The sequence below is a fragment of the Hyperoodon ampullatus genome (assembly GCF_949752795.1).
Source record: "Hyperoodon ampullatus genome assembly, chromosome: 1".
In the NCBI taxonomy this organism is placed as follows: Eukaryota; Metazoa; Chordata; class Mammalia; order Artiodactyla; family Ziphiidae; genus Hyperoodon; species Hyperoodon ampullatus.
The window spans coordinates 45,369,115-45,392,918 of NC_136914.1; the positions used below are offsets into that span (position 1 = coordinate 45,369,115).

General features: G+C 39.4%; 1 long non-coding RNA gene across 1 annotated transcript; it reads left to right on the forward strand.

Annotated features, from left to right (window-relative positions):
* Positions 1-7,302: 7,302 nt before the first annotated feature.
* Positions 7,303-9,280, forward strand: LOC307048530. Its single transcript, XR_013810707.1, has 3 exons — positions 7,303-7,706; positions 8,588-8,731; positions 9,221-9,280. It is a non-coding gene; the product is annotated as an uncharacterized lncRNA (long non-coding RNA).
* Positions 9,281-23,804: the final 14,524 nt, after the last annotated feature.

A 23,804-nucleotide genomic window follows, 5' to 3' on the forward strand; every position in this document is an offset into this window, starting at 1 on the left:
TCACCCACCCAGCGGCTATGGGATTTGATTTTATTGTGATTGCACCCCTCCTTCTGTCTCACTGCGGCTTCTCCTTTGTCTTTGGATGTGGGATATATGTTTTGGTGAGTTCCAGTGTCTTCTTGTTGCTGATTGTTCAACAGTTAGTTGTGATTCCAGTGGTCTCACAAGAGAGAGTGAGCACACGTCCTTCTACTCTGCCATCTTGAACCAATCTCCCAGAGTTTCAGTTTTGTGACATGAAAAATTATGGAGATTGATTGCATAACAATCTAAGTGTACTTAACACTATCGAACCATATGTACACCAAAAATGATCCAGACTGTAAATTTTGCTGTGTATTTTACCACAATTAATTTTTTTAAGGTAAAATGTTCCATGATTTAAGCTTGTAGTCTTGTCATTTTCTCCTCTTTTAGATTCATATGTAGAAAAAAGTGTAGGTTGAGGAAAGGATGGAATTAAGATTTTTCTATACAGGAAGCTTGAGGAAACACAAGGACTTAGTACAATAGCCTTGGTCTCCATTTTATAGCAGATAGTGATGACAAGAAATACATTCTTTCCAGGAAATCAAGGAAGACTGTTTTCCTAAAACTTTCTTGTTCTCTAACGTTTTCTTATTCCATTAATTATCTCCCCTGTCATTTGTTTCTTTCATTTCTCCATCCCCACTGGCTCTTTTCATGCAGTCTACCCAACATCTTGGGACTCCTAAATCCATTAACCCAATTTTCCTCAGTCTACCTCTTATCTTTCCTAGTTCTTAATATGTATAATGTGGGCTTTATATACAAATTGGAGCTGACTGGGAAGTATTTAATAAGAGAGGGAGGAAATTTAAAATGCTATGTAGGTACTCTAAAACATTGAATTAGGATTTAAGATTCAAGCCAGAGCTGAGAAAGCAGGCAGTGGCACAAGTGACAAGAGAAATGGCTGGAGAAGGAGCCAAAGGAAAAGAGAGACCAAAGTACAGACCAGGTCTTCAGCTAGGGGCACAAAGAGACCCAGCATAAGGCCAGGTATGGAGGTGATATAGGATCAGTGCTTCCAAAGCTTGTTAAAATTTGAACACAGCCTGTATTCCAGCCATCTATCTTCATTATGGCCCTATTAAACTATTTGCTCCTCCAACTTTCCATGATTTTATTCATCCTATTCTCAGTCTAGTTAGAGTACCGTCCAATAGAACTTTTTCTGTTGGCAAAGTGTTCTCTATATCTGCATGGACCAGTACAGTAGCTACTACCCACATGTGACTAAAGGCTGATATATTGAATAGCACAGGCCTAGAATGTTCTTCCCTATTTCCAAATCTTTTAAAACTCTACATTTTTCCTTTGAATGTCTAACACTATTGTGAATACTGCCAGTGTTCCACCCAGAGCCTCTCAGACCCCTTTTACTGCTCTGTGTGCCTCTCAGCTTTTGCTTCTAATAGCCTGTACTTATGACTCTTCAGAGGACTGTCCTGAAATTACCGGAGAGATTGTGCACAAAGGGGAAGAGGTCGGAGAGCTTGGGAGTTTATGCCCTGCCTCTCCTCCTATCCCCCACTCTCAGGGCATCACTCTGCCTCTGACCGACCAGTCCAGGAGCATGAAAACCCAGCTGTCTGACTCAGGCCAACTCTGAGATAAAACACACCCCTGAGCACCCTGCAGTGTCAAGTTGAAGGTACATTCTGCCAGACTTTGCCTGAAATCTTGCCCTTGTGCTTGGCTTCTTTCTTTCCTTGTCCTGCTTCCCTAGATTCCTTACTCGTTTCTCCTGGGAGCACCTCCTTAATAAACCACTTGCACATAAATCCTCATGCTAAGATATCAGGGTCTTGTCTAGGGAATTCTAAGGCAAACTAAAATGCTAATTGCTCTGTGAAACTTCCCCCAGTCCCCAATCAGTATTAATCTCTAATTCCTCTAAGCAGCCATAGCACTTTATTTATTTATATCTATAGTACAGCACCAAGTAAGTGTTAGATAATTACATTCATGACTGGGTCCCCAACTAGAATGTGAGCTGTTTGTGAGTAGGGATCATGTTATATTTATCCTTGTATCCTCTTGCTCAATGTCTGTGTATTATAGATTCTATAAAATATTTATTGAATTTATTCCAATATAAAGGAAAAGGTGGATACAATGTTTATCATTTTTAAAAAAAATATTTAATGATTTTAGCTTATTTAAATTGTACAGAGAGAGTTTTTGCCATAAGATATTTATTTATTGAACTATAGATTCTTTCCATAGTCAGTGATGATGGCTAGCAGTTCTATAAATTGAAAAAGATTAACATAAAAAAATGGTTCATAACTCACAGACAGAGACAATGACAATAATTCCTGATTTTAAGGAGTTCTTCAAACTTTAGAGTTTTTAGAAATTCAACTGGCAATGATTCAGATACATCAATTAGGTGAATCAGGGCAGCACACACAGTAGAAAGAAAAAAAGCCATACCTTTCCCATCTTTTGTTGATCATAGTTAGTAAAACATGGACAATATTGAATTTCTTGTAGCTCTTTAAAAACATATAATTGAGACAGTAAATACTTATCAGATGAACAAGTAAATAATGTTTAATGTCAAGGAAAAAATAGATCACAAAGTAGTACATATTTTAAAAACCAAAATATACATAGGAAATAAAAAGAAGAAAAAATTATACCAGAATGATAGAAATGGCTTGCTCCGAATAGTGCCATTTTGGGTGATTTCTACTTCCTTGCTCATGCTTTGTTGAATTTTCCACACTTTCTACAGTGAATATATACATTTTTTGAAACTAGAGAACAAATATATTTTTAAAAATTTCTAGCCACATCCACATCTTTTCAGGACTGCCTACTCCAAAAATCAGCAACAATAATCAAACAAAAACTCAAGTCAGCTTTACAAAGAGCAAAATAAAAATAACAGAGTTGTTTTACTCATTGAGAAATCATTCACAATTCAATCAGCTGTAGAGTAAAGCTTGGTGCTATGAGTCAGGCAGATCCAAGCAATGTACTTGTTATAATAGAAACATAACCCAACACAAACCACAGGGAGCCAATTCAATTGCAGGATTCGATTCTTTCCTTACATGCTCTCATGTATGTATGTATTTTACACACAAAGCCCGTGTCATTGTGCCAAAATGCATTAATTCAAGTATTTGAACATTTAGTTAGCAATTCAAGTTCATCATTCTTACTTTGAATGATTATGTTAGAAGCTAACAAATTAATTTGGCTAAAAGAACTGAACTATTCCTTATACTGTCATGTAAAGACTTTTTTAATGGACTAAAATTATTAAATTGGAAATAAATCACTCAGATAATTCCTATTGACCAAACTGTTCATATTCTTCAAGGAAATATCCTGGGAATCGCCTGGCAGCCCAGTGGTTAGGACTGTGCTCTGCCATAGCAGGGGGCCCGGGTTCAATCCCCGGTTGGGAAACTAAGACCCGCAAGCCACCCGGCGAGGCCAAAAAAAAAAAAAAAAAAAAAAATCCAAATATCCTAACTTCTTTCCCTTTGAAATTCACCTTTGGCAATAAAATTGTAAAAAAAAGAAACCTGATCTCAACCTCATTGTATGGAGAGGGAAATGATCTATAAGGCACAAAGTTTTTAGGTAAACTTAATATTAGATTCCTATCTAAGGAAAACTTTTGTTAAGTGCATAGAAGTATTTCTTTTTAAAATGTGTTCATCTTTATTTCCACATCTTAGGCATATAATAGCACTGAAAGCTTCCAAGAACTTCTCCAGAGTGCTTAGCAGAAGTGTTCCACCCCTCTGTGCCGGATGGGGTGATTCAGCACCGCTCACACCCCAGCCCTACACTGTCCACCGTCTGGGTGGTCTTTAGCGGAAGCCCTCAGAGGAGTACTGATTAGGACCAGAATTGCCTTGCCATGCACACAGTTTCTAGTGTCAGAACCCAGCCAGCTAAAGCATCGTAGCTATCCTAAAATAATAAAAACAATTAATAGAATTACCGCAAGGGGAAATCAATTTCTACTTATAGACCTAGTGGCAGAACAGCTGTTAAAATTCATTAAATTGGAGGTTCCTGTAGTAGCTTCTTGAGGATGTTTTTCAAAGTCTTTGGGCCACTACTATAAAAAATGTGGTTAAACATTTTTCATCAGAAAGTATTTTTGCAGGGAGGACATGGAGCACATTTTGAAATCTTCATAGGTTGTAAGACTGTGGCTGGACCATATGCAAAGTTTACATTACAGTAGGTTTTGACAGATGGGCTCATTGTAGTTTTAAAATTTAAGAAGGGGAGATCAATGGCTGCATTAAAAACCCCAAAAACCTTTCCACTGAGCATGATTTTCTTTATCAAAGAAACTTCTATAAGATGTTTATAGATTTTCACAAGTCTGGCTACAAATTCTGTAATAAAATTCTTAGCTAATGACAAGAGCAACCTAAAGCCTATGTTACTTTAATTTTTTTTAAGTGCGTTTATCTACCTTTTTCTTCCAAGGATATTTCCATGCTGTTACAATTAGGACTGTGCTGTTATATAGATGAAATATTTCAGGAAGAATCCTTATAATGCTAATAATAAGGGAATGTGTCTGATGAGAAAAGAAATGAGTTTAGCTGTTCTCTGTCCTTCAGATTCTTCATCTCTTAAAAAAAAAAAAAAAAGGAGTTTGAATAAGCTGATCTCTGAGGACTTCTTTGGCTTTTGAGTTCTAGGAAACTAGAATTCCAAGAGTCACCTCTAAATACAGAGTTTAATGCATGCATTCAGCAAGAATTTGGGGATTGTTGACACTGCAAAACAGTGTTCATATATGTATCATTTACGGTCTTTGATTATAAATACCAGAACTCAACTCTGGCTAATTGCAGGTGAAAGGGAAATCATGATGAGGTCAGAGTGGGGCTCACAGCGGAAACCTGAAGAAGCAGAAGCCTGAAAGGACAAGAACTAGGGCTTTGGGGAGATCTAAGTGGCAGATCTCCAGGACCCTGCACTGGCTCCAACCGTTTTTCTTCTGTCCTTCAGTCACTAGGCTCAAGAGTCCACGTGTGGAGAAGAGTCCATTGCTCACATGATGGATTGATGCTCTCTATTCATTTTGCCCTATTCCAGGATCCCTTCACTTATGGTAAAGGCTAGAAAGCTAAAAACTATATTCCCCAGTCTCCCTTGCAGCCAGTGTTCTGGAAGAGAATTATTGTTCAGCTAGTCACATGCATTTCTGAGATTGGAAAGGCAGAAGTGAGGTAGAGACCACACTCATGCTGCTTCTGCAATTTCTACTCCAGAGCATGGATATCAAGATGTTTGATTTTTCTGCAACATCTCTAGCCAAGGTTCCAATACCCAACCACTAGCTTAATAAGTGTTGAGAGGCATGGCATAGCTCATCCATATTATTGGTACAGTCCCAGCAGATGTCATGGCTCTGGAACCACCAATTCTGGCAGTGAATTCTAAACGCAGGTCACAGCCAAGGTGGCATATACCTGGAGCCCACAGTTGCAGTGGGCACCAGAAGTTGGCATGGTGGCTTCCTAATTCCTCACCTTCCTGATGGGAGTCATTCTCTTTGCACACCAATCTTGTACTGCCAGTAATTCCTGGAAGCCTTGTTCTCTGTACTAAATCCCCTTCCACTTAAATAGCTAGAGAGAGTTCCATTAGAGTCTATTTGGCCATCGTGGTTCATATACTCACCTTGCAACTAGAAGAAGGCAGGGCATGTTCTTTTGGGGAAAAGATCACAAACACGATGGAAGAGAGATAATTCTCCTCCAAAGTAAATAAGGCACCATTAGCAAAAAAAGAGGAGGTGATGGATTGTAAGTGGCAGAAAACAAACAACTATCCTGCAAATGAATACAAAGATAATTAAATCAGCGTTATTTCAAAAGTGTGTTGCAGGTCCATTACACAAGCCAAAGTTTTCTGAAGTTTTACAATGTTACAGTGCATTGTGAAAGCTTAACTATCCTAATGGAAGGAGTTAGAGAAGGCTTCATAACGTGATATCTGATCAAGTAGATATGAAGGGCTTTCAGAGTAGTGGAAAATTGATAACTTAATTTGTAGTGTGTGTGTGAAGTATCTAAATATAGATTGACGGGTTGATTAAATAGTAAAAAGAAAAGTTTCATTTTGATTTTTTTCTCAAATAGGTGTAAATTTCATAATTAGAAGGAACCCTAAAAAGGCAACTCAAACAATTGAGACACTATAGACCCCTGTTAGCTAGCAGAAGATTCCAAGGGCCCAACCTCAGTACTTCCAAGCCCTACCCAGAGGGCACATAGAAGCAGGCAGCTTCCTATCTCTGCCCTTTTAATTGCCCTGTGCATCCTAGCTTCCTTAGATAGAAAATGGATTTAATTCCTGAACGCATCCAAATGCTAAGATTTGTTATCTATGGACTCCCATATCACCTGATTTTTTATGACTTCCAACATTTTTCCCTAGGCTTAGTTTTCCTCTCAGAGTCATGGTCATTAGCTCATGGATGGGCCCCTAGGGATATAAGATAGTCCTGCTTCCCCCAAGGGAAACTAGACCCCTATTATTTCTTTCTCAACTCCAGCTAAGGCTGCAGTTTTATTTCTATCCTGATTCGTGACTGCTGTTTTTCTCACTCAGCCATTTCACACATTGAGTTCAACTTTTACCTGCATTGGAAATATTGCTGAGACAATATTGTCACAATGATGCTTTGACCCAAACTCACACAATGTGTTTTATCTGCCACCTGGTAGCATCATCAACAGCAGGAAGGGAAGGAAAACTAATACTAATTGAATTTCCATTATTCATCAGGTACACATCTAAGCCTTCTCCCTTGTGTTATTCGTTGAATATAATTTATACAGTGGTTTGCATCCCCAAACACATCCTTCAGCCTGTGTCAGCACTTCCCAGGGACTGGCTATGATAGAATTCAATTTCGTTAAATATCTCCCTCCCAGCAATGCCCTTTCTTCCACTCATCCTGCTTATTAATCCAGGTGAACCTCAAGCCCATCTCACCTGCCCTTGCCTTCGCCACTGCCATCCTCCAGAGGTCCTCTCTCTCTTCTTTCTTATTCTTTCCTGACTCTAAGCTTTCTACATGCAGCTCTGATCTCGTCCCCAAATTCAAGTCAATTCTAAGTCAAATGCATCCAGCACCTCAGATGCTGATATTGACCACACAGAGAGGAAGAAATTGTGATAAGAACAAAACTTCTAACATTCCTACCGGTTTTCTACAACTGTGTCCATCTGTTTCAAATCAGTGGCATACATTAAGTGAATGTGATTCTCCCAACAGGATAAAAATGAGTAGATGTTACTTATCACACAGTTTTTCATAGCTTTTCTTCTTTACTTGACCTTCCGCATTTTCTTTCCAAGTGGCAAGAGGACTACTAAAAGAGAAGTTTCTGAATTATGATAGAGTGTTCCCCAAAAGATTAGAGAGTAAAGATAAAAATCATAGATCAAAAAAGTGAATGAACAGGGCTTCCCTGGTGGCGCAGTGGTTAAGAGTCCACCTGCCGATGCAGGGAACACGGGTTCATGCCCCGGTCCAGGAGGATCCCACATGCCGCGGAGCAGCTGGGCCCGTGAGCCATGGCCGCTGAGATTGCGCGTCCGGAGCCTGTGCTCCACAACGGGGGAGGCCACAACAGTGAGAGGCCCGCGTACCGCAAAAAAAAGAAAAAAAAAAGGTAAATGAACAGTAATATAAGCAGCCCTGAGGAGACTTCTGTGAGCTGCTAAAAAGAGGAAAGTCCTGATTCCTCTATGTACAAGCTTGCACACACACACAGGCACACACAAACACACACACCCTCACCATTTACTATTCTGTCGTAGTGTTTAAAAATCTGTGTTGCGGGCTTCCCCGGTGGCGCAGTGGTTGAGAGTCCGCCTGCCGATGCAGGGGACACGAGTTCGTGCCCCGGTCCGGGAAGATCCCACATGCCGCGGAGCAGCTGGGCCCGTGAGCCATGGCCGCTGAGCCTGCGCGTCCGGAGCCTGTGCTCCGCAACGGGAGAGGCCACAACAGTGAGAGGCCCGCGTACCGAAAAAAAAAAAAAAAATCTGTGTTGCATTGCCTCCATTTTTTCACACATTGAGTTTCTAAGCATAAAAGCTGTAAAAAAAAAAAAAAAAAAAAAAAAAAAAAAAAAACACTATTTTTACAATCAGATTTCTGGTATTAGGTGCTGGATGAGACTTTGGTTTTTTAAACAATTATGGCCCTGGCTGAGAGAAAAGGTGCTAAGTTTCTAAGAGAACTGTGAGAAGCTGCATCCAACCACTTCTCCAAGACTTGAGGTGTCAGCACAAGGCATTTCTATTCCCCCTCTTCTCACCCCTCAACAGTATAAGAGGAGAAATGGGAGATAGAAAGACTTCATCTTTTCGGGGAGCACAGTGTGTTACGCAAGGTAACTATTTCCTCCCTTCAGCTACCCCTACTGGGACGAGAGGACTTTTCCTCCCTGAGTCCAAAGGAGGGCAGCCCCACAAGAAGTCTGATGAGGTGTGTGGTGACTGGGAAGTAGACACTGATGATTCATTTTTTGGTTACATATCTGATTAGGAACTGAGCTGGCTCATCTTTGAAATGCCATTCAAGCAAGGAAAATGGAACACTGGAAATCTTGCTGGGAACACCTGCAGCATAGGGGCAGAGAACTTAGTGGAGGAATGCCAGCTGATGTTACCAGCTGCATGTCGGAGTGTGGTAAGGACTAAGATATTTCAGCATTTTTGCACCTTATGTCTCAGACTATGAAGTAATAAAACGTGTACGTGCTTCATAAACATTTCTCTGGAACTGGTTTCAAGAAGAGGCTTCAAAACTAATTTGAGCAATGACAGCTAAACAGAACAAAATGAGTCATTTTTCCTAGTAAGAATTTTGAAAGGAAACACATTTAGATCTCCCTATTTTGTTGTGCTTGTTCAAAAGAACTGCTCAGCCCTTATAGTCTCAGTTTACATGGGTTGTTGTATAACTGAAGTAGCTGTAATATTCCCACCATCATGAAAACTTCCAGTGGTGGATTTTTATGATTCACCTTTTTCCTCCTGCTTTCATTTGTGGACCAATAGCCAAGCTGTACTGAGAAATGTTTAACAATTGGGCCTCTTGTGGTGGGGGGGAGAGGGGAGATACGACTGATTTTTAAAGGTATAAACACACCTGACTCGCCACCGTGGTTAATTTCAGGCTACCAACGTGACACCACTAAATGTGGGGCTGGGAAGAGAGGAGCAAAGTAGCTCTCAGAAGCCAGTATAAGCATCTCCAGGACACCACTGAAGTGGTAAGTGTGATAGTAAGAGCCATACCATCTGCACCATGGGTCCAATTAAAATGCTATTGTACTGTTACTTTCTATTTTATATTAAATGTCCTTCCTCCAACAGTTCAAATTGCATAGAAAGAATAGTTATAGTACTCAAGTACAAACAAGAATGGGAATGAAAAGGAAATATAGGACATAAAAAATATCAGCTATTCAAAAAATATCAGCTATTCAGAGAAGCCTTCCTAGATGAAGGAGCTAATCGTTCGTAGCATGGTATGTACTAATCCTGTTTTTTTTTTTACGCGGACCTCTTACTGTTGTGACCTCTCCCGTTGCAGAGCACAGGCTCCGGACGCGCAGGCTCAGCGGCCATGGCTCACGGGCCCAGCCACTCCGCGGCATGTGGGATTTTCCCGGACTGGGGCACGAACCCGTGTCCGCTGTATCGGCAGGTGGACTCTCAACCACGGCGCCACCAGGGAAGCCCCCAATCCTGTTTTTAAGAAGACAAAACAATAGTCCAACTGGTTTTAGATTCTTGCCATAATGGCCCCTACTGCAGCACATCTTAAAGCACGGGTCTTTTGGTGGATTTGCTGCTGTGGTGTGTAAAGTACCTCAACACTGTGGGGTACTAGCTCGTCAGCCACACTTGGAGGCACAGCTCCTTGTCCTCGGCAAAGGAGAAAAGACCAGAGTCGAAAAGTTAGTAGAGTTCATTTTCTAAAAAACGGAGTTGTTTCCCCCAAGCTGATGGAGGGGTGTACTAGCAACAAGCCACAGAAGCCCAGGAATTCTTTAGAGCCAGTAATTTCAAAAACAAGATTTCTACAGCACCTCTGAATTTGTAGTCTGCATCCATTCAGATTCTCAGCTGTAGCCCAAGTGGAGATGAAGATGACCATGGCCCAATTAAGGTGCTGTCTCAGAAAATGAAATCAAAAGATTATGGCTCGCACGTTCTTTCTTAGAAGAAAACACCAAAAAGTCATACTGTTTTCAATCAAAAACAAAAAAAGCAAGAGAATTAACAGCATGACCTCAATTTCACATCTGCATTAACAATTCAAGAAGAACAATTTTGCAATCATCTATGAGTAGAAGATTCTGTCACTGGCCTGATTCAATTACATGTTGAACCGAGGAGGCCAAGTCTATAAAAAAAAAAAAAAAGCATAGCAAAGTGTTTCTGAATTTTCACACAGAACTTTTACAGAAGACTCACTTTGATTTTGAGGTGCTACATTTACACATTCCAATTATGCCCTTATAAAGTTCAGTGAGCAGCGTGAGGTCAACCCAATTAAATGGCAACATGAAGACCTTCTTTCACTTCCTGGTCCATCCCTGCCCAAGGCCAGTCATCCTATTTTATAATAACTGGAAGCTTAGCATGGAGCTGAAGTTTAAAGGTCTTACTATTTCCCTGCTTTTTTTAATTTGAAGAAAAGGCTGTTGTAAATGGTTTCATTTAAAACCCATTCTAGGAATATATAATATAATTTAGTCCCTCATCACCAAAGGAATAAGTCAGAGGTACTGGACCATATTTATTTGCATTTTGCCACTTGTCATAATCCATTCTCCTCTTCTTCATAGAAAGATAGGTAGAGAAAGAAAGAAGAGAGAGAGAGAAAGAGAGAGAGAGAGAGAGAGAGAGATAAATAAAGCAGATCAAGATAGGCTAAACTGCCTCAGAGGAATATACTCATATTTTAAAGAGTTTCTTCAGTCATGCAAAGGTGGAAGCCATCTCCAAAATGTGTCAGGAAGTTATCAATCCAATGTTGCACAGATTGACAAAGAAGAAACCTGAACAAACAAGGCTAAGCCCTTTGAGATGACAGCAGGCAGAGTGTGACTTGAAAGACTAAAGCTCAACTTTGAACATTTCGAGAGTCGTACCTACCTCAGAAGCCACTTCTTGTTCGAGCATTTCCAGTGGAATTCCCTGTGAACTTATGGACCAGGAAATGGCCTGCCAGGGACTCCAACAATAGAGTGACATTTATCTTGGTATAGCTTTATGAAACTGACCCCATGTGGGAAACAGATGACCACCAGACACTCAAGGAACTTTCATAATTGTGAGTGAAATTAGGGCAGCCACAAGCAGGTTGAGACAAGAGTACTATTTTAAGGATTCCTTGAAGCACAGCTTCAAATGACGAGGCCCAGCTTTGTCACATTGGTCTGATGGGAAAGTAATTTTAAAGACCTTAGGCTAACACATGAAACTCAGAGCGAGCAAAAGGCTCAGATTCTGCAAATAGCAGCTGCAACTGCACTTCCAGGAACAGAATGGGTGCTTTCAGCCATTCCGATTCAAGCTATCAGTCTCTGTCACTGTCATCTTGGAATTGAAAGGTCAATGCCTGCAAGTGATCTGACCTGCATAGAGAAATTAATTTGGAACAATTTGCCCCAGCAACATAAATGGCAAGCAAAGTGTCAAAATATAAAGAAGTGTTACTGATCAATAGGAAAAGAAACAATGCCCCAATGTTTTGAACTGGGGAAAGAATATGAAATAACAATTTTTAAAAGTAGAACTACAGTCATCAGTAAGCATATAAAAAAAAGTTCAAACTAAACATTGATCAAAGACTTAAAAGACACCATCAACAACATATCAGTTTTTACTTATTTGAAGATTTTTTTTTTCTTAATGATAGTGACATGTAGATGGCAGGAAAATGGAGACTCATATGCATTAATTTATGTGTTAAAAATTTATTGAACACATTACACATGCCAAGCACTATTCCAGATGCCAGAAATATAGTAAAGTAACAATCAAATCAAGCAAAATCTTTGTCCTCATGGAGCTTACACTCTATGAGAACAAGGAAATTAATAAATTATTAAAATACTTTCAGATGGTGATAATCCTATAGAACATAAAACAGAATAATTGGATAAGCAGTGACAGGAGAGATGTCTACTTTAGACTGGTTAGGGAAGGCCTCTCAGAGGCGATGATATTTGAGTCATGATGGCAGTGTGAGCACAATTCTATCTCTAAAAATATATGTTAAGGAAACTATGAATGTCTAAAATATTTAACTGTAAAGATGTTCATTGCAGTCTATTTTATAATTACAGAAAATTGGAAGCAACATAGAAGGCACTGAAATGTTCTGCCTTTTCTTTGTCTGTCTTGGATCACTGGTTACGGAGGAAGCCAGATGCCATGTTGTGAGCCGTCCTATGGAAAGGTCCACGTGGCAAGAAACTGAGGCCTCCAGCCAACAGCCAAAGGCCTAGGCTTGGGAGGGATCCAGTAGCCCCAGTCAAGACTTCAAATGACAGCAGCCTTGAGACTACAATCTTATGAGAGACCCTGAGCTGTTCCCAGGTTCTTGAACCATGTGTTGTCTTAAGATGCTAATTTCCTTAAGACAATTTGTTACACAGTAACAGCCAACTAATATACCTGGCCAGCAGGATGCTTTTAGAAATTTGAATTTAAATGCTTTTGGATTGGAAAGTATCTCCCAATTTGCCACAGACTCTATCTCTACCCACCTCAGGCTTTCACCCAGTTCATAGAGACATTTGAGCTGAAGATACCTGTATGATCATCAGGTATTCAGTGGAAGTTGCGTATTTTAAAGAATTGACCCAGGCCGTATGTTTTTCTAATTCAAGCCAAAAAAAAAAAAAAGTTTGGCTATAAAAAATGTTTGGGAAAGGCAGACATGAGCTAATTCCTACTCCTATTGCATCCTGACATCTTAAAGTCTATAGGGTGTGCTTCATAAAAGAACTCTGTTTAAATTTCTTTAGTCTAATTTTTAGTCTAATCTTGGTCTAATATTTCCCAAAATTTAGTTAGTTACCTTTCCTTTCTTTGTTTCTTTCATCTTCATTGCATGATAGCTCTCACCATACCATGGAACACTTCAAGAAATGCTGTGCCAGTTGCATATCAGAGCTCCTAAAATTGTGAGGTTTGCAACATCACCCATGGTGGACTAACAGAGATATGAATTAGAGTCTTAGCTTTTTTGTGCTAAGTGAATAGCTAGAGTCCTGCCTGACCTGGTGTCCTAGGAATTTGCCTTGCCTGCTTTTTTATTATAATCCATTGCCAAAAACAGGTACATAGGGGAATCATTCTTTAAGCATTAAATTGCTACCATATTTTAAAATCTTGCCTAACTTCCCTCCACTATCTAGCTGACACTTAAAACAGGAATGCATGTTTATTTAGAGGTTAGCTTTAAGAAAACAAAACAAAACAAAAATTAAAATCAAAACAAAATAAGAATGGATATAAACCTAACGTTGTGTTATTGACTACTTGGATGTCGGTAACATAGTTCTTTCCCCATTAATAAGGATTATGGAAAACATAATCAGTTTCCTAAAAGCTTTTATCTGATGGAGATTTCTGAGAATTACCAGAAGGCCTAAAAACTATACTAAACATTGTAAATGTAGCCCACCTACGAGGACAGGAGAACATCTTGGCCACAATGCAGAGCCATGTCATAATCGAAAAGTCATTCCGTCTAGTGTGGCCTGGCATAAGGATTGACAGCAACAGAACAGATAGACCTGGAGGGACTAAGGCCTGAAAAGCCCACTGGTGCAGGGTCAGCACTTGGTTACTGGGAGGTTCTGGTCCAATTTTAAATCCTGTAGTGCAATTCGATGAGGCAGCAAGAATCCATTATCTCCAGAGTACTATGACCACAACCTACTGGTGGAATCTAGGCCAGCAGCTGATGTGAGAAATAGCATAGTTCAATGCCTTGCTGCTCAAAGTGTGGCGCCTGGCCTATCAGCATCAGCATCTCCTGGGAGATAGATAGAAATGCAGAATGGCAGGTCCTTTGTGAATGCTCTTTGTTAGCTGGCCTATAAAACATATAATAGTGGTAATTCATAAAGACGAGCTAAACTGGGGAATATCTAAACACACACACACACACATGCACATTTGTTCTCATGGCAACATAAATCCTGTACATCCTGCCTAGTGCCTGGCTGTCACTCAAGGAAGCAGAAACTGGCACTTGGAGTAGATCACCCAGATGGTGGCAGGAACAGGGGCAGCCAGGTGTGGGTTTCCTGGTTGGTGGCAAGGCAGGCAACCTGAAGCATACGTCAGAAGGAAGAAGTTGAATGACACCAGAGACCATCAGTCCTTTTTTTTCCAATGGGAGAGACTTAAAAAGGCTGCTATAGCTTAGAAGAATTGTTAATGGTATTAATTTGCTCCCATCTGTATCCATAGGTGGCCTTTGTGGAGAGAAAGAAGGGAGTGTATGGACATTGCCATTTTCCATCTTCTGACAAAGAGTGTCCTCTTCTTCTCCAAGTACATTGCTGGGTTGAGTTGTCTTCATTTGGATTCCTCCTGAGGCCGACCCTGAGACAAGATTCCAGTGTAAGTAGTTTAGCGAGGAGGTGGTGCCAGGAAACCCTGTAGAGCGCAGAGAAGAGAACAAGAGGGAAAAGGAAGCCAGTGAAGAGGAAAGATCAAGCCAGTTACCACCGCAAGCAAGTGGCCCTTATCCTCACTGGGAGCCCTAGGAGTCAGTGAGGACTCAGCTCAGAGTTTTCCCTGCAGGGAGCTGGGCATTTTGTCCACAAACTCCCATGAGTGATTGGAGGGAAATAACTCCCCTTTTTGAGGGGCAATAATTCCCCTTTACTGCCAGCCTCTCCTGGCAGTCAGAGAGCCTGCAGGCAAGGACCAATGGTGCCAACAGTTAGAAGTCAGGCGTGGGTGCGTGGAAGTGGTAACTTGTCTGCTACAAAAGTCAATTTCTGTCTTTCCTGATGGCTTCCTCTTTCACTTTCATTTATGCTTGGTCTCTTTCCCTAATCCCTCTAGTTCTTCTAAGTCACCTAGTGCCTCTTTCTAGAAGAGCCAAGGCTCACCTGTCTACCTGATCTTTCAGGCAAACTTACCTGCACTGCTGCGAAGGTCTGGTCAGTCTCCTCCGTGTCGTTTTCTATCCCCGTTGGACTCTGTTAGGAGTCTGGGATGCAATTAGATATCACATGGAGGATAGTTAATAGAAATCTAGTTTCTTCACAAGCATGCATATTTTAATAACTTTTGGTAGCAACCAACCACTTTGAAAACTTGACCGTTACTGTTTCCCTGATAAGCTATTCAATTTAATTCACTTAGTTGTAGTAACCATTTGGTAATTAATCAAAGAGGAAAAATATTTGAACCACTTAAGTATGTGCAAACATTTTCTCTTCATATTGACTTTAATCACAAATCACTTTCTTTCTGTTAAACATCAGGTAAGCGAATTTTCCAAGTCTGATATGTAAAACCTCTGAATTCCCATTTCTTCATAGTTAACTAAAAGTTGAGACTTTTTTTTTTTTTTTTGCTGATGAGATAAATAATTTTATGTGTCCTATGACTTTAGAAAGATCACACTGTTTATTCATATTAACTATTACATTTTGGTTAATAGTTAAAGTAAAAATGTCCACCCAACCTTTCCTCCCTCCAAGATTTTGTTGGGGTTCAAGGCAGGCCACCTCCAAATGCACCTCAATGGCATAGTGATTATTTTGAATTAAAGGAACTTAAGAAATGGCCAACACAAGAGGGACACCTTGACCCTCCTTTCCGTCGCCCTGAAACAAGAATTAAATCTCTCATGTGAAAGGTACACTCTACATCTGGAGGTAGAAGGGCACCCTTAATTGCCAGAGACAGGGAATTAGGGCCAAGAAGCCTATACAAACAAACACTGTTACTTCTTTAATCTACTACCTCAAGCCCAAACTCTGTTTTGATTCTTCACTAATTGAGCACTCAAAACCTACGTTTCTTTGTGCTGTCAATTTCTCACAAATTTATATTTTGTCTGTCTAAAAAGGATAAAAGCTACCAGCTTTGACCACTTCTTAGATCCCATTTCTATGAGACCTCCATGGGCATGAATTAAAATTTGTTTCTTTTTCCACTGTTAGTCTTGTGTCAATTTTATTATTACTCAAGAGGGAAATTTTCCCCTTCCCAACAACTTCTTCCAGGGAAATGTTAATCAATGAAAATTAAATAAGTCTTCCTAGGGAAAGAAACAACTTATGCCTTTTCAGTACATAAAGGGCATAAAGGTATCTATTGTTTCAATCTGAAATGGCAAGGTGGGGAGGGGGGGAAGAGACAGAGGGAGAGAGAGACAGAGCAATAAAACTCTAGAATCCTTGAAGGAGAGAAGAGTTGCCAGTTTAATGATGTAGGCTCAAAGGCCTAAACACAAACATCACTGGAGGCATTTATCTGGAAATTACTGAGAGGGTTTTGAGTTGTTTTTGTTGTATCTTTCGAAGTACTCTAGAAAAATATTGAAAGGAAAACAGTCCAAGATGTCTAATTTACATCTTAAAAAGAAAGTAATTTTTTGACAGTTACTTATAAAGCACATCAGTTAAAAAAAAAAATCTCACTGTGTTTTGCTATAATAACCTCAGTGCTGCTTCTAAAAGTATCCAACAGCCCAGGGAGCAGTTTGCACATTCTGAGATCCCTACTGACTCGAGAAGGAATATTGTAGTTCTCAGATAAAGGGGAGAAAATAACATATAAAGTAAAGGTTGTGTGTTTTCTCCTTTCTGACCCAAATGTTAGGAAGTGAAAAGTCCAGAAAACAATGTGAATTCATCTGTTCCTCTGCAATCTGATTTGGACAATGATTGAATTTTCATCTTCAGTAAAGCAAACTTGGAGCCTCTGTGACATGACTATGACAATAACCATAAGCTCAGATTGATTAAGGCCTATTAGTTATGAAGTTGCAAGCTTGATATTTTACCAACATAGTATGTCTCACTCTATTTTTTTTAAAGACTTTAAAGCTGGCTTACATACTGTCCTTGGGAGTAGCAAAAGAAAGTACTTTGTTTTCCCCTCCTCACCCCAAATTCTCCCCAACACCTGTATTTAAGATGAGGCCTACCCTCTGGGTTATATCACTTACATGTTTCTGAGTATTTTACATATATTTACTCACTTAATCCTCATGAAGATCCATGAGGCATGCACTATCATCATCTCCAATTTATAGATGAAGAAACAAAGGCACAGAGAAGGTAAGTAATTTTTCCAGGTAGCACAGTAAGTAAGAGATGAAGCATGGATTTGAACCCATGCCACCTGGTTCTGGAATTCAAGATTCCTAGGAGTTGGCCTTCCCTAGGTTCATCAAGGGTCCTAGAAACAACTGTGAAGGAGACAGGGTGGATTTGATTTTGGTTTGCTTTGTTTGTTTTGTTCCCAGGGTTTCTTCATTGTTTGGGAAACACTGATCTCAGTGTCTCCTTACCTTTTCAGGACTCCCTTACCTAGAGTCTAAAGTCTCCTGATTCTTTGTAAGAGTCCTGGTCATTTTCTTTTTTTTTTTTTTGCGGTACGCGGGCCTCTCACTGTTGTGGCCTCTCCCGTTGCGGAGCACAGGCTCCGGACGCGCAGGCTCAGCGGCCATGGCTCACGGGCCCAGCCGCTCCGCGGCATGTGGGATCCTCCCGGACCGGGGCACGAGCCCATGTCCCCTGCATGGGCAGGCGGACTCTCAACCACTGCGCCACCAGGGAAGCCCTCCTGGTCATTTTCTAACCAATGTTATTAAAATGTTTACATGCCTCCCTCCCCAAGCTCACTCTTATTAGTCTTTGCAGTTCTCACAGAATCTAGCACCCTGATTTGTATATAGGTTATCTTATTTATATATTGATATATGGTTTTATAGTATACTTATATTTACAGTTATATAATGCATATACATGCATGTAAATGTATATATGTATATATGTCCATATAGAGAGTATCTACCATAGCTTAATTCAGTTCAACAACACAATGATCTGACTCTTCTCACTCTGCATGAGAAAACCAAGCTATTTGTCATGCTTGAGTTTGACCATACGCCCACATAAATATGACAGCACCCTCAGTCTATCACACACTGGAAAATCTTTAGACTCTCCGAAGTTCTCATGCTATTTATCAAAACCCAATACTAAATTTAAGTCTTTCACATACATGTGTTTTCTAATATATCTGCCCCATTTTTGAAACATCTCAGCTGTTGCACATCACATGCCAGTTAGAAATAGGAAATGATTCCAATATGTTTTTTGAAGTATGATATGCAGATATATTCTCGTATTTCTAGAGTCTTCAAAAACAAATGGTGACAACTCACCAATTCCTGCTGAAGATACATGCATAGGCACACATGATTTTCTCACCCACAATAATCACCAAATCTAGTTAGTACGAGTAGATTCTTCCAGGCTAGTGAGAGAGGGAAACGAAGTTTCACAATTTCAGGAAAGGAATGTAAAGCAAAATAGCTGTGATGGAGGAATGGAACTAGTAAATAAAAACTTAAGATTCTCAGGAATGTTCTTTGAATCCCCCAAATTATAACTCTTTTTTAAAACTATAGGTTTATAAGAAAAAAACTGAATATGGCAATTTACAGGCATCATGTCCACACGGTTCTTAGGAAATCAAGGAAAGGCAACTTCTTATACTCTTTTAAGAATACGTATGGATCTCAAACCCTTTCATTGGAAATGTTTCAGGTATCACTGGTGGAAGAATGTTTTACTGGGCACAGAAAGAACATGGAAGTGTATTTCGAAAATAATCTAAACCCAGAATGGGGTGATATTGGTGAGAAGCTTGATACAACACGGTGAAACCTGGCCCCTCATTCTAGTCGAGGTTCTGCTGGGTATGGGCTCTTATCTTTTTATCTTCCTTCTGCAATAATTGTTTCAGCCACCAAAAAGAGGTTGAGCTGGAAGATCTCTTAAGCTCCTTTTTTTCAGGGTTGTTTCAAAAGAATCTGAACTTTGCAGCCCATATTCCAAAAGTGCCTTTAACAATCACAATTTATATGTTTGACTCAAGTGGGATAATAAATAGTACAGTCATGATGACATGTATGTGATCCCAAAAATGAAGTTGACTACTCTGATTTTCTCTCTGATTATATTGGCTAGCTATTTCCCTAAATTGACTAAAACTTGTCTGTTGTTTAGAAAATCATGTAGACATAGTAGTAGTAGTCATTAGACAAAGACACCTTTGAGGTGAAGATGGCTTTAGTAAGATGAAGATGGCTTTAATAAGGTAAAGCCAGGGATCAACAATATTCTTTTTCCTCCTAACGTTGCTGGTTTAGTGACATGATTTTATTTTGACTAAGTTATAAAGCCAAGGATATGGTGGTATTTAACAACATGATATTAAAGTTAGCTTGGAATATTATTGTTTTATGATCAGTGCTCAATGAAGGAAATTAGTATACCTGAAAAGGATGATCTGTATCCTAGAGCTAATAGTAGAATAGATTTGTCTCATCATTTTAGGGACCTTCTAAATTGTTAATGAGATTTTCTGTTGACACAATAATAACAGTAGCATTCAGGCTCCCAAGGCTGGCTTTAAACATCTGCTTTTGCTGTTAAAGTTATTGTTCACTTCATCTTAAAATAGGAATAATACAACACTCAGCTTTTCTAGAAATAGATCTATCACTGGTAAAACAATGACAAGTGAGAACACTATTCTATAGATAAAGAAAATTTATATTTAACTATTTAATAAATAGAACCCAGTCTTAGATAAATCACAAAGATAGACCCTACTATGGGCTGAATTCTGGCCACCCAAAATTCATACATTGAAGCTCAAGCCCTCAATGAAACTGTATTTGGAGATAGGGCCTTTATTACTAAAATAATTAAGATTGAATGAGGTCATAAGGGATTTTAGGATTAGAGTCCTTATAAGAAGAGGAAGAGAGACCAGATCTCTCTCTCTCTTTGCCATGTGAAGACATAGCAAGAATGTAAGCCAGGAAGAGAGTCCTCACCAAGAACTGAATCAACCAGCACCTTGATCTTGGACTTCCAGCCTCCAGAACTGTGAGAAATGCATGTCTATTGTTTAAGCCACCCTGTCTATGGTATTTTGTTATGGCAGCCTGAGCTGACTAATGTAGACCCTATCATGGGTGACAAAAATCGACGTTTTTAAGTTAGGATAAGTAGTAGGTGAATGTGCTTTTTAATGTCTTCTTGCCATTATTGTTCACTTGTTTGTTTGTTTCTCAGAAGTGGAGCTCCCCAATATGGCCCAAGAATAGACTATTCAATGAAAGGCAAGAAGCTAGTGTGTAACTGACATACAATTCTTTACAAGATCTCCTGTGTTCTTGAGGAACCCAACCTAAGCTTCTGACCTCTAGATTAGCAGCTAGGCTTATACCTTTTCCTTACATTATCCAGTGACACCTGTCCTTGTTTCCTTGATCTGGCTCGAATTGCTGTCTGTCTCTTTCCAATTTGCCTGCAGGACCTGTTGAAGAAGAGTACTAAGAGTACTATAAATTTACAGATCTCATGAGATTGGCAAAGATAGGAAAAATAAGTCCATGTGAACACTGCTGTTGTTTGAGCCCTGATGTCAGATTCATTTTTATCTGCCCAAGTGGGAATACAATAAAAATGTTCCAGAAAAAAAATAGTGTTTGTTTCTTCTCATAAGAGTCATAGCAGACAAAATAGCTGGGTGAGAACTGAAAGAGTCATAGCAGAATTGCAAAGATAGAAATAGATTAAGTAACAAACATATGCTGTGGATAAGATTTCTGGAGCATACACTATGTAATGTGTACTCTGGGGGCATAAAGAAGTAGAATTTGACCCTGCATGTGGTGTAAGATGATGTCATGAAACAACACAGCACAAAATCAATCAACTTGTATTTACTCAACCCTAACTATGCTCAAGGCATCATACTTGATGCTATGGCATATACTCAATTTTCCTATACGCAAGTGCATACATATGCATGCTAGCAATAAAACATAACAGTAAATTGACTGGAAATTTGTTATACTTACATGGAGACAATAATTCTTCCCTCACAGCCTTTTGGGGGATGGGGAGTGAGGATTAAATGGAAAGCAAAATACTTAAGTGCTCCAGACAAACTTGGGTTTGATTCCTTGCTCTGCTGCTTATGAGATAATCTTAGGCAGGTAATTCACCTTTTATTAAGCCTCAATATCCTCATCTAGTAAGAAGGGATAATAATAGTAGCTTCACATAATTGGTGAGAGGGTTAAATAAGATGATCTGTATAAAAGTGTTTAGCACAATGCCTGGCATTTAGTAAGCACTCAATAAATATTAGCTAATTCATTATATGCATTTAAAGTGCCCAGCACAAGGCCTGATTTATATAGTTGTTAAACACATGTTATGTCTTATTGTTTTTTCCCTAATTGTCAAAGAAAGAAGATTATTAACAAGAAATAACATGCACAACTGTTATATAGAGAGTGGATAAACAGCAAAGTCCTACTGTACAGCCGAGGGAACTATATTCAATATCGTGTGATAAACCATAATGGAAAAGAACATGAAAAAGAATGTATATATATGTATAATGAATCACTTTGCTGTACAGCAGAAATTAACATTGTAAGTCAACTATACTTTAATAAAATTTTTGAAAAAAGAAGGAACATGCACAACAAATATTTAATTAGAAATAGATGAAGAAGGAGAGAGCAAAGGAATGGGGCTATAGTCTTACCTAATCTGATCTACAGACAGACATACCCAAAGTCAAATAGCACTAGAGGAGTGGTCCCAAAGGATGCCACTCAGGAGTCCTGCAGGGTCTGATGTAATCAAATCCATAAGGAAATGATGTTGGCAGTAACTTCAGAATAGCTCTCACCACCGTCACTGCTACTACCAGGTCCAGGCCACCTCATCCTGTACTGGATTATCGGAGCAGCCTCCTGACTGCTCTTTCAGTCCCTCTTCTCTCCCCCTTATACTCTATCCCCATGTAGCTAGGGTGATTCTTTTAAAATGTAAATCAGACCGTATCAAGCCCCTTTTTAAAACCCTATTGTGGCTTCCAATTTCACTCACAATAAGCGCCCCAATCCTTGTAATGTCCTATGGGGCACTCATGATCAGCTTTCCCACTCTGCACCCATTGTTTTTTGGTTCTTGACCTCATCTTCTTTTACTCTCCCCAGGCCCCTCCATGCCCTGCGGTAGCCTCTTTGCTGTTTGTTGAACATTCCAACTAGCTCTTTGCCTTACGGCCTTTGCACTGGCTGTTCCTACTACCTGGATCTATTGTCCCCCAGGTATTCCCTCTTCTTCTTCAAGACTTGCTCAGACTCAACTTTTTGGTGATTCTTGCCTCATTTAAAACTGCCTCTTTCCCCTCAGCATTACTGATTTCCCTTGTCTTGCTCTACTTTTTATTTTTCCATAGTAGTCATCAACTATTTAATTTACTTATTTATTATGGTTATTGTTCATTTTTTTCCCCCAGTAGAATGGAAACGTCTGCATTCACAAGGATTTGTGTCTGTTTTGTTAAGCTTGTTTATAGATCTAAAAGAATGTCTGACAAATGAGTATTCAAAAATTATTTATTGAATGAATGACTAATCTATTACTAATATTTATAGTTTATATATTACTACTGTTTATATTAGTAATATATTTGATTAGTCTCAGTAAATATAATATATTCAGTAAAATATATACATTATATATATTTTTATATTAGTAATATATTACTAATAATTCTAATATGCCTGCTACCTTTAATTCTAACATACTATTTTAAGTTATTAATAATATTAGTAATTACTAAAATTACTAATAATATAGAATTACTAGTAATTCTAATATGCTATTAATATAAAATGGACAGGTAAGGGTTTGAGGTATCACAGCCCCTTGAGTCTGTTGGACTGTGTATCATTGCAAGAGAGAATCAATCCTTGGACGGCCTGGCTAGAGTGCTTAGAGGTACCAGTAGAAGGAAGCAAAGAAAGGGAAAAGGGTCTCCCTGGCTGTCTCTATGGAGACTACTAATGAAGCCATTTAGGCATGCAGTGGTTATATCTTAATTGGCTCTTTGAATAGGATTTTTAGGTAGATGACTTAAATCAGGATCATCTAGCAAGTCACTGAAAAATAAATCCATTGATCTGACAGATTATGTGATGGGTCATTAATGTCTGGATGTAAACTTTCCAGAAATTTAGCGGCAAATGCACACAGAAATGCTGCATTTACTGAACTCACCAAGAAGCACAGCTCATGGAGTCAACATATCCATCATCATTATGTGTGTCAGTAAGTGTCTTTAGAGAGAGATCCGAGGAATGCCTCTGACCCTGTGTGCCCATCTTACCCCTCTTACTAAGGGAATTCCTTTGTTTTTGTACTTCCCTCCCTCTACCCCCAATCTGTGGTGTGGACGTGCATCCCCTTCTTACTGAAGCAGCAAAATCTTTCCCACTTCTTCCCCACACACATTGTTTACCATGTCCACCTTCTACCTAAAGTGTGGAATGTATATTTTCCTCATACAAAGGCAAGGTCCTGTTCCCAACAATTTGTTTCAGTGGGCCACAGAGGAAAATAGGTGTTTTTTCACATAACTAGATGTGGAAT